The sequence below is a fragment of the Halichoerus grypus genome, chromosome 1 (assembly GCF_964656455.1).
Source record: "Halichoerus grypus chromosome 1, mHalGry1.hap1.1, whole genome shotgun sequence".
In the NCBI taxonomy this organism is placed as follows: Eukaryota; Metazoa; Chordata; class Mammalia; order Carnivora; family Phocidae; genus Halichoerus; species Halichoerus grypus.
Genome location: NC_135712.1, coordinates 72,792,974 through 72,814,396, shown reverse-complemented (window position 1 = coordinate 72,814,396; position 21,423 = coordinate 72,792,974). Strand labels below are relative to the sequence as shown.

Below are 21,423 nucleotides of genomic sequence, written 5' to 3'. Positions count from 1 at the left end.
TTTCTCTCTTTCTTTCTTTCTCTCTCCCTTTCTTTCTTTCTTTCTTTTTTTCTTCTTTCTTTTTCTTTCTTTCTTTTTTTCTTTCTTTCTTTCTTTCTTTCTTTCTTCTTTCTTTCCTTCTTTCTTTCTCTCTCTCTCTTTCTTTTTTTTCTTTCTTTCTTTCTTTCCTTTCTTTCTTTCTTCTTTCTTTCCTTCTTTCTTTCTCTCTTTCTTTCTTTCTTTCTTCTTTCTTTCCTTCTTTCTTTCTCTCTCTTTCTTTCTTTCTTTCTCTTTCTTTCTTCCTTCCTTTCTTTCTTCTTTCTTTCCTTCTTTCTTTCTCTCTCTCTTTCTTTCTTTCTCTCTTTCTTTCTTTCTTTCTCTCTTTCTTTCTTGTCTTCCTTTTAGTCCACCCTGTCATTTTTCTAAAATGGAGAAAAGGGGGGGAAAAGCAGAGAAGCAAACGAAGCTCCCCTGCAGCGATGTGAGTGACTGCTATGTTTCCATGGCTCGCTTTCCACTGTTCTCCGTGACCCCTGCAGACTCCCCTTGTGAGTGAGTGTCCCGGAATGTCTCTTTATTAGGTGTCTGGAGAAGTAAAGCTGTCCTGATGCCAGCGCCCCCACACTGAGGACTTTATTAGTTTTTTAATTTTCTGTCTGGGTGCTCCCGCGGCATCAAACTTCCCACAGCTGTTAGGGGCGATTAAGTAAGTAGCTTCCTCGGCCCTTTCCCCACCCCACCCCCTCCTTAATAACAAGAGAAATTTCTGGACATGCTACGTGGAGCCTTTAAAATAAAGATGCTTTGTGGCTCTGGGGAGAAATTGTTGGGGGTCTGAGTGGGGAGAGGATGTCCTGCCATCAGGAAAGCACCTTGCCTCGTGGGTGCCTTGGCTTGGAGCAGGGGGGCCGTGCTGACCACACGGGGGACCGTGCAGAAGTGGGGAGCCACTCCCTCAGCCATTCTGCCCAGCAAGTAGGGGACCGGGGGTAGCTCCGACTGTTTTCAGAGCGGACTTGGAATCCGGCCCAGAGCTTGATGCCCGGTTCAAAGCGTTCCCTCCTCAGTGGACATTCTTAGACCTGCAGCAAAGAATAAAATAGAATGACTTGCAAACGTTCCCCGGGGTAGGCACACAGCTGTGGTTCTGTTCAACAGGCCTGGCTCTTATTGCTCACGTCTCCCCTGAAAAAGAACTCCTGATCCCCACCCGCCCCCAGAGCCCCCTCCCTGCCTGTGTCCTCCCTGGATGCCCTGAGCCCATCATCCGCAGGACTCCTTGTGTGTAAATCCAAAGATGGGTGCACACACACACACACACACACACACACACACAGACTCACTCAGACACTCACAGGGCCATGTACTATTCGACCGGGCAGCCGGGCCCTTGCCCATAGCACCCAAGGATCTGGAAGGTTATGGCCACTGGGTGGGCAGAGGAGGGCAGACTAGGCGCTTGAGAGCCCAGAGCTTTCTGAGCATCCCTCCCGGCTCCAGCCTGCCTGGCAGTTTGCTTTCCAGCGGCTGCCTTTAAGCCTCTCTTTGAGAAGACCTTATTTGCAGGGTGAATGTGAAAGCCCCGAGAGAAGAAAACCCTTTGGTGATGCCCGCCTCGGGAGCAATTTTGCCTCTGAGAGCAAGTTGGTATTTGGGGTTAATCCCTCTGTGGAAACACTGGGTTGAAAGCCCAGAGGAGGTCAGGGGTCTGATTAGGGCTTCTGTTGACATATAAACTTCCTGGTCCTAGGAGACAGTCGCAGGGGTGGGGGCAGGGAGCAGGGAAGAAAAGAAAAGAAGAATTTTTTTAATTAAATGGCCTTCTCTCTTAAAAATAAAATCAACGAAATAAGGTAGAGCTTGTGGAATCAAGGTTTGATAGGAATGTCTAGGTACAAATATTTTATTTTTTCAGTCAAGATTTACATAATAGGACTGAAGCATCTTTCGAAGTAAAATTTGAAATGAAATGCTGATATATATACACGCATATATGTATACATGTAATATGTATGTATGTGTGAATAGGCATATTTAAAAAAAAAAAAAAACAGGAAGAAATAAGTTTAGTTATCTCCTGAGAACCACAGGAATGGTTTTGTTGTATTTTTTAGAGTGGGCTCTGATTTGTGTTTAGTTTGGTTTGGTTTGGCCAGAGAAAATCATCATGAAGACTCTACAACAGGCAGATAAGCTGAAAATGATGGTATTTAAGCCAATTAAAAACTGCTATAAACACATACATACAAGAGAAGCCTAGATGACAGTATTAAAGACAAATAATACTTTCAAAAGAATTAAGAGAATAAAAAGACTTCTTCCATATGCTCAAAAAAAGGCAAAGTAAAACTGTGCAGTTGAGGTGGGGGGTGAGTGGGGGAAGGGGTGGGGATGCCAACATGGTTATCCAAAAAAGAGCAGTTAATTTTTAAGATCTATAATTGGAACCATTTTTTAAATTAAATTAAATTTTTTTAAAAATTCAAGTATTATTAACATACAGTGTTATATTAGTTTCTGGTAACTTGAGCGATTTTTAAAAAGATTAAATTTAAAGACAAAATAGTTACTTTTTTTTTTTTTGAGAAAAAGCCAGGGTGTCAAGAGTCTGTCCCAGACATCTTTAAGAACAATAAACAAAATATCCATGAAGAAACTGTGGAAACCTTATTGTTTGGGACATTTGCAACCAGATAAAACTCAGGTAGGTAGGATTTAAATCCCAAACCATCCCGTAATAGAAGAGAGATCCCCAACCCTAATGTCTAGTCTCCTTTTGTATCTCTAGCTGGTGAAATTTTTTTGAGGCTTTTGCAAATATTAAAGATGCTTCTCACTGTTTACTTTGTTAAAGAAAAAGGAAAGCATTTCTTTAAGAAATGGTCACCTTTCCACTCTGAGTCTCTAGCTAAGGAATCTTGGAAAGCCAATCATCTAACATTTTGAAAATGAATTTGTCAACAAAAGTAACCAAAAGAAAGAAAAAAGTGAACAAAATTTGAAATCAAATCCTATAGACCATTCATTGCCCCTTCGAAAGAATCGAGAAAATTTCTAATTCTTTCATTTTTCTCAAGAAATCCTATAATCTCCCTAATTCATCAGCTACTTGGTTCAGGCTTTGCCTACTTGGCCTTTTTCCTTTTATGTCTCTCATCCCCTAAATGAGAATGGTTTCTTGATATTTTCTAACACAAATTCCGTCAAAGCATCTGACAGCAGGAAGATGGCTGTTTCAGTAGCAGGAATAAAAAGGAGACTAGAAGGAAAAGGAATGACACACAGAAGTTAGCAACACACCTGCAGATGTAGAGTTCAGAAGTTCACAGGCTAAGGAGGTCCAGCAAGGGCACTGCTGAAGGCACGCGCTGCGGAGGGCACCCTGACACACAGGTCTGCAGCTCCCAGGAGCACTGATTTCGGTCAGCCCCCTTGCAGGACCACTTCGAGAAGGCGAGGCTGAATACGGTGGCTGGACAAAAGGGAAAGAATTCGGGACCCACAGGTGAGTATCAGAGGTTGTCAGAAAGCTAGTGGTGAGTCAGAGGGTGACATGAGATTATGTTACACGGGCAGAAGCAAGCCTGACAGTGCGCTCCCCTTTGGGCTCCAAAATGCCAAGTGGCTGGGCTCTGGGGTCTGCAGTGGGCTTTGTAGTCAAGATGACTACATAATTTATTCCCCCATCGGGACACTTCTGAGAGTCAAAGTCCGGGAGTCTATTAGAATTATACTGGGATAACCCATACAAGCTGGGACCACCCCAGGCAAACTGGGATGATGCTGGTCCTAATTATGAATCTCCCCAAAGTCTAGGAGATAAAGTTTAGCTGCCCTCAGAATCGACTACAGACAAGGCTACCCCCACCCCCACCCCCACCCCGGTTGAGCTCCTTTTCCCCAGAGGAGAGGCCTCTCCAATGGCAAGGAGTGGACCATGAGGAAGTGCCTTGGGCAAATAAGTGTGGGAAATGGACCATTCCTACTCCCACTCTCTCTGGGAGACTCACAATATACATATTAGCAAATTAGAGAGTTTGAGAAGGCCTGCAGTAAATTAAGCTACTTAGCATTGTTCAACCAGGGGTCTTCCCAAAGGTTTTTGACCACTATGAGATCGTTTATCTGCAGAACTACCTAGAACACTCGGGCAAACTGAGCCTTTGGAAGCCAAGTGTACAGGGCAGGGCTGGGATTCCAGGCCCTCCCTGGGAGATGGAAGCTGGCAGAGTACGCAGGAGCTTCCAGAGCTCCTGAGGATGACACTAGCAGATGTTCAGCTGGGTCAGGTAATACAAGAACCTACCCAGGGACAGCCAAAAGGCCTGTAGAAACATGTCTGAAGCCAACCCACGCTGTGAGCACGAAGCCTTTGAGTTCACAGAAACGTAGGCAGGTCTCCCTAGCCCACATGAATCCATTTCCTCCGACAAGGAAGACAACAAGGACTGCACTTGATATTAAGGCAATGGTAAGCCTGACCCAAACTCGGCTGAGACACAGAGAACCCCTGTCTCCCTATAAGCGTTTCTTCCACGGGGACCAGAGGCTAGACTCACCCATCCTGCCATGTCTCTGGCATGCATGTCCTATGGGGAGTGCCCCAGAGAGTGTGGGTGAGGTGGCCTCAGTCAGAGCCACTCCAAACGAGCAGATGGGTTCTGGTGAGGGAGGTGAGGGGTGATGGTAGAGGCTAGGAGTCAAGCCAGAGATGGGCTGGACACCAGCTTAGGCACTTGTCACTGGGCATGGTGGAGCAACACTGACACACAGCCCATGAGGCAGAGGCTACTGGTTTCAGGGACACTCCAACCGTTCTCACCCGGATTATCACGAAGTCCTCCGACAGCATCTCTCTTGGCAGGTCCCTCGCTCTTCCTGCTTGTCTTTCGTTTGGCAGCCAGAAACATACAGACTCAATGTTCAGAGCATCAAACAGTGAGTTGGTGAGCAGGAGAGCCCTACAGAAAGATCATGGAGGGGGGGTGGGCAAAGGTCAATGATTCTCCTCAATGTCCAAACATCACACGGTGCCTGTCATGAGAACTCTCTAAGAAGACACCCCAATCTCTCCTCCCTTCCAGTCACTTCTATCCCCTCCACTCCATCTACTTACACCCAGCTGCTCTTCGATCCCCAAACATACCACTCTTCTCACAATCCCTTGCTTTTCCTATTGCTGTTCCTTGCCCATAATAGCCCTGTCTTCCTAGCTAAGTTTGACTCATGTACTTTAAGACCCACCTGAGATTTCACGTTTTCAGCTGAACAGCCTTCCCCACTGCCTCTGTATCAATGCTACCCGAGCAGATTTCGAGCCTTCCTCCTCAGGGCACTCACATCTCCTTGTTTGGCTCTTAGCACACCAGAGGTAGTCTCCTTGGCTAGACTCTGAGTGCCTGCCAGCAGGAAATTATCACACCAGTTCCCTTGTCCTTGGTGCCTACCCCAAAACCCATTGCAGAGTCCATGCCCGGTTACTATGGGGTCCTGGAGAAACAAACACAACTCTGTGGAGTCATGTTCAAGATTCAGAGTTTTCCTCAGGCTTTAGCATTTTAAATTTGGAAATGAAAGGCACCAGAAATGTCTTTAGGTTAGAGTCTGCAGGAAATGATCAAAATGATGAAAATGTGAAAATGGTTCAGGACTCTACAACCATGGTCGAGCAAAAGGATGTTTGCTAGAGTTTATTATCCTGTGAGTTCATTTCTCAAGACGAATGGTAGCCTGAATGGCTAACACCATTTCAAAAGGAACAGAAGCCCACCCGCCTCAACCCCACCCAATATTCGTGATCTCCATGAGTCCTTACAGGAAGCAGGTGTGAACATTGGGGTGAGCAGGTACTTTCAGCTCAAAGAGTAAGGGTTTCTTTTTTTTAACTTTTTTTTTTTAAGATTTTATTTATTTATTTGTCAGAGAGAGAGAGACAGCGACAGAGGGAACACAAACAGGGGGAGTGGGAGAGGGAGAAGCAGGCTTCCCGCGGAGCAGGGAGCCCGATGCGGGGCTCCATCCCTGGAATCATGGGATCATGACCCGAGCCGAAGGCAGACGCCTAACGACTGAGCCACTCAGGCACCCAGGAGTAAGGATTTCTAAGATGGAAGAAACATGGGGTGTGGGGAGAGGCAAGGACTGAAGTGACAAAGAAGACAATCAAGGAGAATGACAGGATCTAGGAGGTGAGAAGAGGACCAGAAGACTTGACAATAAAAATATGGAGCTGCAAGGAACCCCAAAGTCCTCTCAGAGAAAAAGGATCCGGTCCAAGAAGTACATATGGCACAAAGATCTAGAACACAGAAGTAGGAGGCAGGATGGACTCATCCTCAAGATGTAAAGCTGAGTAAGCAAGCCTGTATTTTTGCAGTTCTCTGGTTAATTTCCAGCCATAAGAAATACAGCCCAAGACTTCATAAAAATATCCCTAAAACAGTCCACATGCTTCTCAAGGCAGAGGGTAATTGTTACGAACAAATCCACACAAATTCTTGTGCCAAGAGCAACAAATTGAGAATAAAGAAGGAACAAGAAACATGAAAAAGGGGGCTAGTCAGAAACCAGAATGACAAACATGGGCCATCCTCCCCTCCCAGCAAAACCAGAGGAAAGTGAACCTTTACAGCACCTCAAAGGCTTATTGCTATTAAGAAAAACCCAGCATAGCAGTCCTAAAGGATATTTTCATCATGGAGAAAGCTCCAGGAGCACTGCTGAGGGGGCATCATGTAGATCAGGGTCGTAACTCTGCACAATCAGTCCTTGGGATCACAGCCTCTAAGACCTGGAGGGAGATGACTAAAGTCAACCCCCATCCTATCTCTGCATCACCCCCATGGGCTCCTTCATGTGACTAGCCAGTTTCTGCTTCACCACTTTAAGGTATCTTGACTTACAGAAAGTTCTTTCTTATAATGAGCCAAATCTTTCCCCTGCAGAGTAGGGGCAGGGAGGAAAAGTTGGGGACTTAACAGAGTTGGCTACCTTTCTCTATGTCAGGTCCTCAAGAATATGAAAACAAGTCTAATGCTCCAAACTAAACATCCCTTTACTTCCTGTGACGTGAGCTCTAGTCTGTCGCTCTCTTGGCCCATGTCCTAGGGCCATGCTCTGGTTGGAACTGAGCACCAGGCCTTACTCCTGTCTGCCGTTGTGCAGCTCTCCATAGCCTGTTCTGGTGCAACAGCAGCGCTATCTCAATGCACAAAGAACAAGAGTGCACCCCCCAAAATCAGCCAGAGTTTGCGTTGTTCCTGCCAAACATCCATAGGAAGGAGATTGGGCCCAGCATAGGCGTCACTGGGCTAGTGTCATTCATCTCTCCTTTCCCCTCTCCACCTCACTGTGGTCCTTACTGTGCTGAGCCTGAACCAATGGCTCCTCTTCCATTCTCTATAGGTACAACAGTTCACCATCCCAAGGAACCGTTCACTAGGAGGGTGCCCCTCACAAACAGTTGCCCCCACAACAGAAGAGCTCATTAAAAGCACCGAGGAAGACTGAGACACACTGAGTGAGGAAACCTTCCTTTCCCCCTCAATAAAATGAGAGCCTAATCCACCACGGATGGAAATGGAGGGCGGCTCCCAGACTGGGCAGGGGTGGCTGGACTCCATGGCCTCCAGCACTGGCTCCCCAAGGCATCCCTTCCTTTTGGAGACCCCTCTGGCGTCTCAGGTCTGGAATCCAGCCATCTCTCTTAATGAAATCAAGCCCCAGCTCTCCAAGGCTGGCCCAGGTCAGAGACTCTTCGAACAGGAGAGCACCCAGAAGGAGGCGGGGCTGTTCAGATGCAGCTGCATGGCAGGGCTGGCTCCTTGCTTTTGGGCAACACCTTGCCATTTAGTGACTGTTTTTCCATTTATCACATCATTTAGTTCTCAGCATAATCCAGTGATACAGGTAGGGCAGGAGTTATTTTAACTTTCCTGATGAGGCAACTAAGGCCTGGAAGAGAGAAAGCGATCTTCCCAATGCATACAACACATCAGAGTTGATTCTAGAACCAGGGTCTCTAGTCTGTGTCTGAGGGTCATGCACAGCTACACTAACGGTCTTGAAATGTCCCCATCTTAAATACTTGATACAAACACCAGCAGCCCAATGGAAAGTCTTAAAAGTTGACCCTTTCCGGGGACCTACTCTGGCTCCAAACAAGCAGCTTCCAGCCTGCAGCTCCAGCCCTCAACCCGTGATGGCGCAGTGACATCCTCTGTGATAAAAGGCATCTGTGAGGGGCCCACACGGCCACACCCTGGGGCACTGCAGGCCCTGCTGACTCAGGAGGAGCATTCCCACGGGTGACCATAGCCTGCTCCAGCCTGTTGCCCCGGGAGACAAGGGAATCAGCAAGCAAAGAGCTGCCCGCCCTGCCCAGCCTCTCAGGGGCCATAGCTTAGCCCTGAAGCTGGCAAGCACCCACCCCTTAGGTGTGACTCGGCTGGGTGCCCAGCCCTGCAAGCCCGTCCAGGTCTCAGTTCCCGGTAACACCCTCATGCTTCGCCCTCCTGCATATGGGAGAAGAGTCATCCATCTGGCAGCAGCCCAACTCAGCAGCTGATTGGAACAGGGAGTGGCAGAAACCTGCACCAGATCAACCCTTCTTCCGCGAGGTAATTCAAACGTGAGTTTGAGTTTGAAGCTTCTGTTTCAAAGGATTGAACGTCAGGCTCATATAATGTGTCTCTCTTCTAAACAAGCGCATTTTCTCTGCCACGAGAGGAGCACCTTCGGTGCTCTTCCACCCAGCATCCTGGAAAGACATTCCTGTAGGTGTCATTCAGCGAGCGTCTACCAGGGTGTCGTCACACGCATGTAATGAGGGGATGGCCATGGGCAACGTGCTAGGCGAAGGGCGACGTACAAATGCTAGAGAGAGTATAAGCTTCCTCGGTTCAAATCCCCGTTCACTTGCTTAATGGCTTTGTGACCTTGGGCACATTACTCAGCTTCTCTGGGCTTGTTTTCTTCTCCGCAAAATGGGATACCAGTACGGCGCACAGGCTTAGGGGAGCTAAATGAGGCGGTCATACCGAAAGCACCTGAAAATGGTGCTGCGACTATAAGCCCTTGATTAATGTCAGCCATTATTACAGGAGCATGTTGACTTAATCCTTTCAACAGCCCAAGGAGATGGGAACTACCATACAGGTGAGAAAATGAGTTCAGGGCATGAAGCACGCTTCCCAAGGTCATAGCGCTAACAAGAGGCAAACTCAAGACCCTCAACAGGCTTGTCTGCATCCTAGCCCCATGCTCGCATGTACAGCACTGAACAGCGCAAACGTCTCCCAAGAACTCATTGTCTTATTTGGCAGGAGGGAATTAGTATTTGTTTTGTGCCTATCAAGTGCAGGACACTTGTTGGGGCTTTGCATATATTAACATAAGTAAACAAATAACTCCGGTTCAAATCAAGATGTGATTAGAGCCTCACTAAGTGCCACTGGAAGTCAGAGGAGGGCTCCCTCTTCCCTCCTCGGCTCCTGAGATGTGTGTGTGGATCAGGAGGTCAGGCAAGCTCCTGGACCCTCTGGCAGCAGGCTCATGCAGGCATCCCTAGTCCATCTCCTTTGCACTATTCTGAGGTCACCAAATATCAAGCCTGTAAGAGCAAGCTCCACACAATTAAGAGTTTTACTCAAGTATCCCTACCCCCTGTCCTGGTTCCATCCTCAATAACCAGTATGGACTTAAAAATTGTTTTCTTACCCATCTCAGGGGGGCAACCCTACGGAGCAAAATAAATTTAACTCTAGGCACTTAACATTAATAATATTACTAAAGGTAGTAAGTATTCAGAAGAGATAAGATATTTCAAGGGAACGGTGTCTTCACTAAAATCTAAAATGTGGATTTGAACCACCATATTTAATACAAAGCCTGGAAAAATCCATTCAAATGTTTCTTTATAAAAATTTGGGAAACATTAAAATGTAAAGAAATTTGAAATGTTCTTTTTTACATAATATAAACCTACACATTCAGTCTTACTCGATTTTGTTTCACATATACGCATATATCCGAAAAGCCTGAAATACATCAAAATATTAATAGTGGTTACCTCTGGAGCATGACTTAATGGAAATTTTATTTCCTTCTTTATATATTCCTGTATTTTACAAGTTGAATATAGTGAGTCTATGTTATTTTTATAATATAGAAAGATACAAAATTTGTTTCGGTTTTAAATTAGGGCAAGGGAAAAGAGATTTGCCCATGTTGGCAACCAGTATTTTAAACTTGTGAAAAAGTCTAAGAATTCAACAATGATAGGAAAAGAACTAATTAAGAAAAATCAAGAGGGAGTGCCGGAGGGAGAAATAGGTGAAGCAATTTAAGAGGTACAAACTTCCAGTTATAAAGTAGGTAAGTCACAGGGATGAAAAGCACAGTATAGGGAATAGAGTCAATAATATTGTAATAACATCGTATGGTGACAGATGATAACTACACTTATCTTGGTGAGTACTTCATAATGTATATAATTGTTGAATCACTATGTTGTACACCTGAAACTTATATAACATTGTATGTCCACCATATTTTACTCAAACAAAGAAAAATCAAGCAATGAGTTAAGGAATATAAGGGGATCATAATATATAATTTGTCTTTATAATTTAGCTCAAATTTTTCAACGAAGGACTAATGATACATGTGCAACAGACTCTGTTTGGCTGTTTGTATCCATTTACAAAAGGTATAATGCGTGCAAACTTATTTCTAGTTTTAAGCAATGGTGTTTAACTTTGGGGAAGAGGAGTCATAGACTCATTTGAGAATCAGTGGAGAGCCACAAACAATAAGCCTTTCCCCACAATGAGGACAGAAACACACACACACACACACACACACACACACACACACGCACACCACACCTCAGAAGTTTACATATAAATTTAGAAGCTTCCTAATCCTTGATACCCATCCACTTCTTCCCTGGAATCCATGAAACACAGATCAAGAAATTCTACATCAGGAATTTTCTTCTCTCAGTCTTCCCCAAGTTTTGAATTAGGATTATGTTCAAGCACTGAGAAAAACTGAAAGAACAGAACAATGAACATCCCTACACCTTCCACTTAGATTTAGCAGTTCTTGACATTTTTGTCATATTACGTTTATTTACACATTCACTGAAGCATTTGAAAATTATAAACATTATAACACATCACCCATAAACACTTCAGCATGTGTTCCTTAAGAATAAAGATGTTCTGGGGCGCCTGGGTGGCTCAGTGTTTGAGTGTCTGACTCTTGGTTTTGGCTCAGGTGGGATGATCTCTGCGTGGGATCGTGCCCCGCGTTGGGCTCTGAGCTCGGTGGGGAGTCTGCTTGAGGTTCTCTCTCTCCGTCTCCCTCTGCCCCTCCCCCACCCCGCTCTCTCTAAAATAAATCTTTATTAAAGGAATAAATATGTTCTTCTCCATAACAACAAACAAATTACACCCAAGAATATTAACAATAATTGTGTAGTATCTATTCTCATAAACCTTTTTCATATAATAAGAAGTCATGAAGAAGCTAAAGTCCTAGGAGAGGGCAAAGAGCTGCAGGTGATGTTCAGAAAGACTGTAGAGATGTTGCCCCAGAAAGAGAAGTGAGCAAAAGCATCTGTGTCCTGTGTCTCAGCAGATCTCTGGGCAGGAGCTTCCATGCCCACCACACCAGGTCCAGAGATAGCATGTGGCCCAAGTCCTTACAGCAAAGGAAGAGACTCAGCAGGGCAGCTGCCCGGCGGGTGGCATCCCGTCCAGGGCACGCAGGCTCTGACCTGGGCTGCAGGGCAGCCACAAATGCACCTCTTCTACATTCTCCGTCACAGACAAAGCCAATGACCCATTTCATGGTGTCCAGGTCCGCACCTCCCAGCGAAGGAGCCATCAGTAATCTCCCCCCAGTTCCTGGTCTTCAGCTTTCTCTCATCTTCCTGCCAATTCTCCCACACCTCACGACAACTGACAGGCTTGGCTGAACTTAGCCAGACCCAAGAAATCTGACTAGGCCAGTGTTAATCCTCTCTATTCAAACTGGACTTGTTTTTTCAACCTGATGGCTTTCTACAGTGATTTCCAAATGCCAGGAAATTGTAGAGTTCAAAGGTTAAAAAAAAAAAAAAAAGCACACCCATCCCTGCCCTGCCGTAACCTCCACATCAACTCCGCACGTAAATTCTCCTCAGATCCCCCCAGCACTTGCAACATAGCTTGTCTGTGCTTGTTCTTTTGACGTTGTTCTTCCATTATTTGCCTCCCCCACTAGACTGAGCTCCTTGAGAACAACAACCCTGTCCTTTTCAACACTGTACCCCACAGTGGGTCGAATGGTGACCCCCAAATGATATGTCCAGGTCCTAAGCCCCAGGACCTATGAATGCAGTCTTATTTGAAAAAAGGATCCTCACAAATGTAATTAAATTAAGGATCTCCAGATGAGATTAGCCTGGATTATTCAGGTGGGCCCTAAATCCAATGTCAAGTATCCTCATAAGAGACACACAGAGGAGAGACACTCAGGAAGCAGAGGGTCCATACGAAGCTGGGGGCAGAGACCCCAGGGATGTGCCCACAAGCCAAGGAACGCCTGGAGCCACCAGAGGCTGAAGGAGACAAGGGAAGAGTCTCCTCTAGAGACTTTGGAGGGAGGGTGGCCCTGCCAACACCTTGCTCCCAGACTTCTAGCTTCCAGAACTGTGAGGGAAGACATTTCTGTTGTTTTAAGCCTCCCAGTTTGTGGTGATTTGTTACAGTAGCCTTAGGGAACGAATATACCCTCGTAGCACTGTCCCTGAAGGATAGTTTAAGAAAAGCATATTTGCTGAAGGATTGAAAAAGCTGAGGGTGTGGCCTTCTACCTTTCTCATACCCCACGGACAGGGAAGCATCTTTGAAGGCCCCTGGACTCTGGCTAACAAATATGTAAGGATCTCTATTCTGGTGTCAACTGAACAAGGTGTTCCTTTAATGAGGTGTTTTAATCTCACTTTATATTCATTGTTCTGTCCGCCTTGATTTTACTGTAAGTGACTGGATTGACTTTTGATGTATTGCCAGCACACTATAAATTATGAGCCTCTTTCTTTAAGGCTGGAGAGGGGAGGAACCCTACTTCCCTGTTCCGTTATTTCAGGCAAGGGTGGGAGCAGGTTTTCTGCGCCAGCAGCATCCTGATTATGATTCAGGATGTGCAGCCAAAGGCAAACAGTTCCTCTTCAAATTCAATCAAATAGGAAGGAGCTAAGGCCCAAACAAGAAAAGCCGGGTTCTCTTTGTGTGTGCAGCCAAGGGGTCCTGGGAAGCTGGTGGAGGATGACGCCCTATCCCAGGCTGAGCACGACCGAACTTACGGAGTACTCGGGAAACGTCTGCACGCATTCGTAACGGGATTCCGAGCCTGGCCTTACAGAGCCCCAGTCCAGACAATCCCAAATCCACCACCGGGGGAGTTACTTGCAGGCTATAAGGACAGAGGTTAACCAGATTTAAAACACCTATTTTTAATGTCTTCTTGGAAAAGATTCTGTGTGCCACTTCCCGCCGTGGACTGTGGCCATGAGGGTCCCTGATGATGGCTTCCATGGACATGCTGTTCTGTGCACCTCAGAGCAGTGACTTTTCACTCAATAAGTCATGACCCCTTAATGGATTGAGAAATCCATTTAGTGAGAAGTGTCAGCACTTTTGCTTAAATGAAATAAAAGAGAAGAGCAAGTATCAGAGTGTATCCTGCACAGGAAGGGTAACTATTGTATCGTGAAATGTTGCTTCGGTTTCAAATATATGTATGTGTCATATATTTGTGATAGAAAAGGGACTCCTCAACTGAGTATTGCAATCCAAAAAAAAAGTATGAAAGCCACTGTCGTAGAGAATCTGATCCACCAAACCAGAGAGAACTCCTTCCTCTTGTCCATGTCCCAGTTTTTAAGAAGATATTGGCAGTTATGATGGGCAACTCAATTAACGGGAATAATCCATTCGCTAGCTCATAAGAGAGGCTGCCATACACAAGCAGAAGCATCCCTTCCCATCAATCCACTGGAGTGCCCTCCTCCTGTTGGAGCTCTACCATGCCTGAAGCTTGGCCCCTGATTCTTATTTCTACCCTTTGGTAGAGTCTCACCTGGTTCACTTCCATCTTCCCGGGACCCACTGTCATTCCTTGATAGTCCTGGAATTTCCATAGCCTTTCACAATTACTCTGAGACAGACTCAGACAGTCTCTGAGGAGGGAAAGGAACCACCTTAATTTCTCTCACCAACCATCCTCTTTATCTTCCTGTGCCTAAGTGTCCAATTTCCCCTTTCACCAATTTGCCAGGAAGATGGTCACTCTGGCTTCCATTAAGGATTCTCTCTCACCCACGAACTTGCTGACTCCCCTAGCCCAGTGGTCCAATACTCTGGCCCATGTCCCACCACTGCGCCTTGTCCCCTGCAGGGTCTGCCTCATGGATCTGCTACTAGTGTTCTGATCACTCAGGAAGACGGTAGCTAGAGCTTTCCGATCACACATGGTTAAGAACAGTGACTAACCGGGCTAGCAGAGCGGTGTAGGCTGGAGCGTGCACTTTGGCATCAGCAGAACCAGGTCCAAGTTTTGGTGCTCTTGCTTTCCTGGCTGTTGACCTTGAGCACATTGTTTAACTTCTCTAAATCCTCCTCTGTAAAATCAAGATAATGCTAACACCCATCTCACAGGATTTATTAAAGCCCATTTTTTTAAAAGATTGAAGTTTCTGTGATGAATCCCTCTTGTGCATCTTATGAATGGACTTCACAAAAAGGTCTTTATTCTCTCCATGCTTTCAGGAATCTATATTACTTCGGCAAAATATGAAAAACAGAGAATTTCTGAAAAATATGTATGTCTAAAAAGTCAAGCCATTCCTAATACCTTAGATTTATAGAAAGTAAAAAGCAAGGAACAAGGAGGGAAAGAAGGAAGAGAAAGAAAGTTCTACATATGGTCTGACCTCCTGCGATGTGCCACAGGGGTCTTCTCATTCTTGCATTAACACCAGGCCGTGCACATCTTTCTGCCAGCAGCCTGGTCTGGCTTGCTGGGTCTGCAAGTCTGTTTCAGCACAAAAGGATCCACTTAATGGAAAGCAAGTGTGCTGAGGAAGAACCAGGCTCACATTTTCTTGTGCATTCTTTGCACAAAATAAAAACGATTCAATAACCCAAAATAACTGAGGTCGTATTTGAAGGAACTGCCCTTTACATCTGGGACTGGTCTTTCTTCTAAGGTGGCCATAGATGGTGACATAAAAAAAAAAAAATGCAGTTGATTTTTAAAGGGTTTTAAAAACCCTCAATAATGCATCTGTGGCACACCAATAGGAAAAATACTAAGGCTTCCATTTTCTCTAAAGGTCAAAAACATAAATAGATAATTCAGAGAAGAAATTAAGTTGCTAATAAATATATAAAACTAAGTTCAATGATGATCAAAGACATATGTAAAAGCAAAACTGAAACTCTAATCAAATTTGTAAATACTGAAAGCAATACTTAACGTTAGTGTAGGAATGATAAATCAGGCATTTTTCTCTGTTGATGGGAAGAGAAAAGATCAAACTTCTGACAAAAATTTGGTAATACAAATCAATAACTTCCAAAATTCCATACCCTTTGGATAATAATTTAATTTCCATAAGTACAATTAAAGGGGAATCACCAGACAAGTAGGTATGTAGATACATGCATAAAAATTCTCACTATAGTAATGTTTGTAATAGTGAAAAATTATAGTCTACATCTCTAATAAGGAAACTGATAAATCAATGATGGTTTATCACTATGGTGGAATATTATGCAGTCATTTAAATTGTATTTTAGAAATGTTTAATGGCATAGGCACAGTTGTAGGGTCTAAAACTTTGCACATAGAATGTTCCAAATTAGGTAAATAGAAACATAGATAAAAGAAGGTTAAAATGAAATATACTAAAATATTAACAGCAGTTATCTCTGGATGGTAGGATTATACATAAATTTATACTTTATGTATTTCCAAACTTTGAAAACTGGGCATGTATAACTTTTATGGTTATATGTTTGGATTACTACCATGTTATACTAGAGCTCTTGCGAGAGTAAGCTGACTAATGCACAGACATTTAGCTGTCAACTCCAATGTCCCGATTGGTGGGAAGGATGCATGTATTCTAATGATCCCATTCCTTAAGGGGTACAACACATACAGGGATGAACAATCTGAAAAAAAAGAATCAAGGATAATCCATAATCAGTATAGGATTATGATCAGCACAAAGCCTTCCACATACAGGCACATCTCAGAGATATCATGGGTTCAGTTCCAGACCATGGCAATAAACGAATACCACAATAAAGCCAGTCAAATGAGTTTTTTTGGTTTTCCAGTGCATGTAAAAGTTATGTTTACACTATAGCGTAATCTATTAAGTATGCAAGAGCATTATGCCTTAATTAAAAAACACTTTATTGCTAAAAAATGCTATTATCTGAGCTTTCAGCAAGGCATAATCACTGATCACAGATCATCATAACAAATATAATAATAATGAAATACTTTAAAATATGGTGAGAACTACCAAAATGTGACACAGAGACATAAAGTGAGCAAATGCTGTTGGAAAAATGACTAGCTCCACGCAGGGTTGCTACAAACTTTCAATTTGTAAAAAATGCAATATCTGGGAAGTGTGATAAAGGGAACCATAATGAAACAAGGTATGTCCGTAGTAGGTACTCAATAAACTATTTACCTTCTCTTTAGTAACAGATGAACAGAATAAGCAGTAAATGCTACTGTGATCAGATGGGAAGAATCCTGTGACCCGGAGGAGAGAAAAGCACGCTGTCAGGGAAGGGTCCTTAGAAAGCCTGGTCCTTGCATTGGAGCTTAATGGAGTGGCTAATTGTGTGCAAGTGTGGAGGGTGGGGGAGGGGAGGACCTGTGGTGGAGACAGGCATTCCTCCCGGGCACCCCAGAGATATGGCTCATGGCCTCCCTGGCCTGGCAGTTTCGACACACTCCTTTCAGGCTATGCTAGAGCCTCCTTAAATATTTATCCTCTTCCTAAAGCAGCAAGAAACAAATGGAGGCACAGGACTGTTGGGATCCCCAGCAAGTGGCAACCGCTGCTCAAGCATGTCCATCCCTTGGTCATAGTTTCTTCTGAGTGCTGATGAGGGTGGATCCTGAGGAACCAGTCTTTTTTTTTTTTTAAGATTTATTTATTTATTTATTTATTTATTTATTTATTTATTTGAAAGAGAGAGCTAGTGAGAAAGAGAGTTCAAGCACGGGGAGAGGGAGAGGCAGGCTCCCTGCTGAGCAAGGAGCTTGACGTGGGGCTCCATCCCAGGACCCTGGGATCATGACCTGACTGAAGGCAGATGCTCAACCGACTGAGCCACCCAGGCGCCCCCATGAGGAACCAGTCTTGCTGGATCCCCTCAACTGCACCACACTTTACAGTGTAGCCAACTCTTCCAACATTGAGTCTTCCCCTTAATCTCCCACTGTCCCATGGAGTGTTCTCAGTTTACAGCTAAGGAAGCGGAGGCTCACTGAACTGCAAAGGTATGTTCAAGACAGAACCTGCTAGTGATAAAACCAGGACTTCAGTTTGGTCTGGTCCTTTTACCCCAGACGACAGGACTAAGTTGTGATCCACTCCCGGAGAAATACTCTTCCTCAGAAAGTGCTGACTACCCCTTCTGTTTTGCAAACCCTTCCAACTCTTGTCAGCATCTCCCCCGTGTCTTGAAGTCCTTGTGTCCGTCAGCATTTGAGGCACCGGAAAGTAACACAAATAAAACATAAAATACCGTAGTTGAGGATTTCCAAAAGGAGTGATCAGAACATACTCTACGCATATGTGTTGTGGGCATATACAAATGCTTCCTGGGGGATTCCTCTTTGCTTCCGTCAAATTCCCATAGAAATCTGCGAGCCAGAAAAGATTAAGAATTGCTGAAAGAGGATTGTAACATAACCAGGTTGGCTTTTCTGGACACTAAATTCAGCTCTGATCTTCCTGGTCACCAGGGGAAAATGAACAAAGTGATGATAAAGCAAGGACTTTCTCTTAGAAAATAACTCAGCACCAAAATATAAACACACACACACATTCTAAGACAACTGGAAGCCAAAAGAGAATTGGTCTCTCAGACTGCCAACCCATGGAGTTACAAAGCACAAAATGGTCAGGAGGCGAGGCATTTCTTTTAGTAGGGAGCTTAATTGGTTTATAAAACTTAGGAATCTATACCATGCAAATTCACAAAAATTCATACAGCTGTCCGAGAAGTCAAAAGTACTCATTGAAAGTTGAAAAACGGGACGCCTGGGTGGCTCAGTCAGTTAAGCGTCTGCCTTCAGTCAGGTCATGATCCCAGGGCTCTGGGATCGAGTCCTGCATCGGGCTCCCTGCTCAGCGGGGAGTCTGCTTCTCCCTCTCCCTCTGCCTCTGTTTGCTCTCTCTGTCTTTCTCTTTCAAAAAACAAAACAATTTTAAAAAAATAATAATAAATTTGAAAAACGTGAAGCCAGCAGAAAAGAGACTTGCCCTAAATATATTTGGGAAACGTAGCTTAGAATCCACATAAACATGCTGGAGGTATTTATCAAATGTTGCCCTCCCCCCAAAAAAAGGTCCCAAATTATCCATTTTCAGAAATAGAAAACTTGTACATTTCATATTAACATTCAAATAATTCAGTTGCTAGTAGCTGAAGAAGAGTTTAATTTCTTAGCCATATAAAGGCTCTGCCTTTCTAATCTGGTTTACTCTGTTAATCTACTTACTATACCTTTCTTCAAAGATAATGAAGTGGTGAGTGCCCGCCTCCTTTCCAGGTCTATTTTTCCAAATCCGGAATTAACAGGATCCTAATAAATAAAAGGGTTTGTTAGTAGAATTGGATTTTTCGGTCTTGAGGGGGTTTTTTTGTTTTTGTTTTTTTTTGTGGGTTTTAAAAAAATCCAGAGGTTCTCTTTTCCTCACTCTATTTAACCCTGGAGAAAAAGAAGTTTAAAAAAAAGCACTCTTGGTAAGGCTACTTTCACAAAGCCAGTGGAACCACAAAGCCTCCCCCAAGGCTAAATCTCTCCTCCGAGCTGGTTGGTGCGAAAGTCCAGAGTTAAGGGGTTCTTTCCTCTGGCCCTTTGAAATAGCCGTAATTAGCGCTTACGCAAAGGTTATGATACAGTGTATACAGAGCAGGAGCCAGCAACTCCGTCCCGTGGGGCATTCCTAGTTGCACCAGAGACCGTGCGTCCTGCACAGATACCACTGGCCCCTTCCAGAGAAGGCTCGCCAGCCCCTCCAAGCGTCTCACCTTGATCCTCAGGACTGCCTACGGAGAAGCAGCCTCTTGCTTAATGGTCACACGGATTTCGGAAAGAATGAGGGTTTGAGATTCCTTCTGGAATACTACTTGCAAAGAATACCAATGTACTGGGGTGAATGAGGGGACTGGGGAGAGGGGACTGTAGGGAAGAGGGTTAGGAAGGTGACCCCAAAAGGAGAAAATGAGTCCAAAGGAGGGAGAACTGCCAGTGTCTGAGCACTAGCGCTGAACAGGAAACCCCGAAGCCGCAACTGCCCCTCCTGCTGCTGTCCCCTCCCCACGCGCCCCCTAATGTCCTTGGTGCACACGGGGGCGGGGGGGGAGGGGGGAAGAGGGGGAATAGCCAGCTGGCCCCAGCTCCTGGGAGACAGCCGCCTGCACCTTCTCCCAGCTCCATGGGCAGTCACATCACATTGGGAGGTTGATAGCAGCTACGATAGGAATATTTATCCTGGAAAAATAGGCAGAAGCTACAAATCAGAGCTCCCCACGCCCCCGCCAAGAACTGACTGTTATCTCCCAGCACAGCCCAGCACATGCAGACGCAAGAGGAGGCTGCGGTGCCCCTCCCCGCCCAGCTGAAGGGGTGCTGGCTGCTGCCCGTCCCCAGCTCTGTCCCTCTCCCTTGGAGAACTGCCTGCAGCTGAAGGTCTGCCCTTTCCCTGGGGCACCTCCTGCAAAAGCTAGCCCCTGCTGGGTGAACAAGCCGGACCCAGCTCAGTTCAGAGGCACTCCAGCTCCGAAGTCCCCTTTGGGTTCAGCTGAAGCCTCTGTTGCAATTGCCTCAGAGAGACACAGTGACTGACGGACCCAAATGTTCCCCACCAACTTCTTTCTTCATCTTCTCCTGTCTTGAATGATCTGTGTTGTTTAAGGTTCTTTCTAGAGTATTTTTCTCAAACAGGTGCCTAGGTACCTGGGTAATGCATTTTTCCCCCTGACCAGCAGGATGCATTTTGGCTGGCTCTAGGATTTTTCAGACATCAAGTTCCCATTATTAGAGGTGTGATAGGTGACCCCCACCTCTTTCCTTTTCCTTTATAACTAACGTTTCCCTCTTTGTATTGAAGAGGGAAGGAGTTCTCTTTACACCTGCCTTTCAAGAATTGTATCTGGCTGGGCTCAGGTGTGTGGCTTTTCGTCCCAGTGACCCCACGAGTTCTTTGTAAACCTCAGACCCCAGTCTTTTTCATGCAGGGCCGTGTCTTCTATCATTCGTCTAATTTTTCCCTGTCCTTCAGCTGTTTCCAACTGTTTCTTTTTCTCCTCCCGGAGCTCCCGTGATTGACATCTTAGGTGTCCCGCCTCCAGCCTCCCGGGCTCCTATTTTGCCCACATGATTTCCATCTCTTTGTATCCTTGTTCTGTGTTTGGGATATTGTTGTACTTGTTCTTCTAAGTCTGTATTCTGCTTTAATTAATTCAATTAGTATTTTAGTTAAAAATATGTTTTAATTCCAGGAAGTCTTTTTTTTTTTTTTTTCCTGGTACTGTGTTTGAATGCCCTTGTTAATTCTGCTCAGGCTTTCAGTGCTATTTTCTGGAAGAGCTGTTTGGTGGGCTCTTCTTCTCCATCTCTCTGCCTGCTGAGCCCCCTCACATGCACAGTTTTCTTTTATCTGTCCTTTGAAGCTCAGGGCCAGCTTCTAGGGGTTCCTTAAGTGACAACAGTCCTGCGGGGAGCTGCAGATAGGGTGTCAGTTCCGATCAAGGCACCAGGAGGAAGGAAGCCTCTCGGCTCCGCTGTCTTCCCAGGTTCAGCTTCTCCTCAACAGCCTGGCACCAGGGAGGTGGCTCATGAATGCTGATGGAGCCCAGGGCCCACCACAGGTAGAGCCTCATCCCCACGCTATGTGCGGGGTCAAAGTCCAGCTGCAGCTCCCATCCCCAGGTCTCTAACTGAGCCCTGCTTGCCCTTGCTCCTCCAGGCTCCACCTCCATCGTTCCTAGCGGTTGCTTCACCAAGAGAAGTACCAGGTTGGAGCTGGAAGTTAAGGGCAGTAGTGTACCATCTTAGGAAAATCTCCACTCTACCCCCAGCCCCTTAATAAAAACGAAGGGCAAACTTGATCTGCTATCCCCAGCAGAT

General features: G+C 45.2%; 1 long non-coding RNA gene across 1 annotated transcript in view; it reads right to left on the bottom strand.

Moving 5' to 3' along the window:
- Window positions 1–21,423, bottom strand: part of LOC118549786 (uncharacterized) — a 143,685-nt gene that overhangs the window by 7,800 nt on the left and 114,462 nt on the right. The window contains exons 4-6 of the long non-coding RNA XR_013446000.1: window positions 4,802–4,940; window positions 3,280–3,451; window positions 852–1,061 (exon numbers count right to left, since the gene is read on the bottom strand). This is a non-coding gene — a long non-coding RNA (uncharacterized LOC118549786). The remainder of the gene's footprint in view (window positions 1–851; window positions 1,062–3,279; window positions 3,452–4,801; window positions 4,941–21,423) is intronic.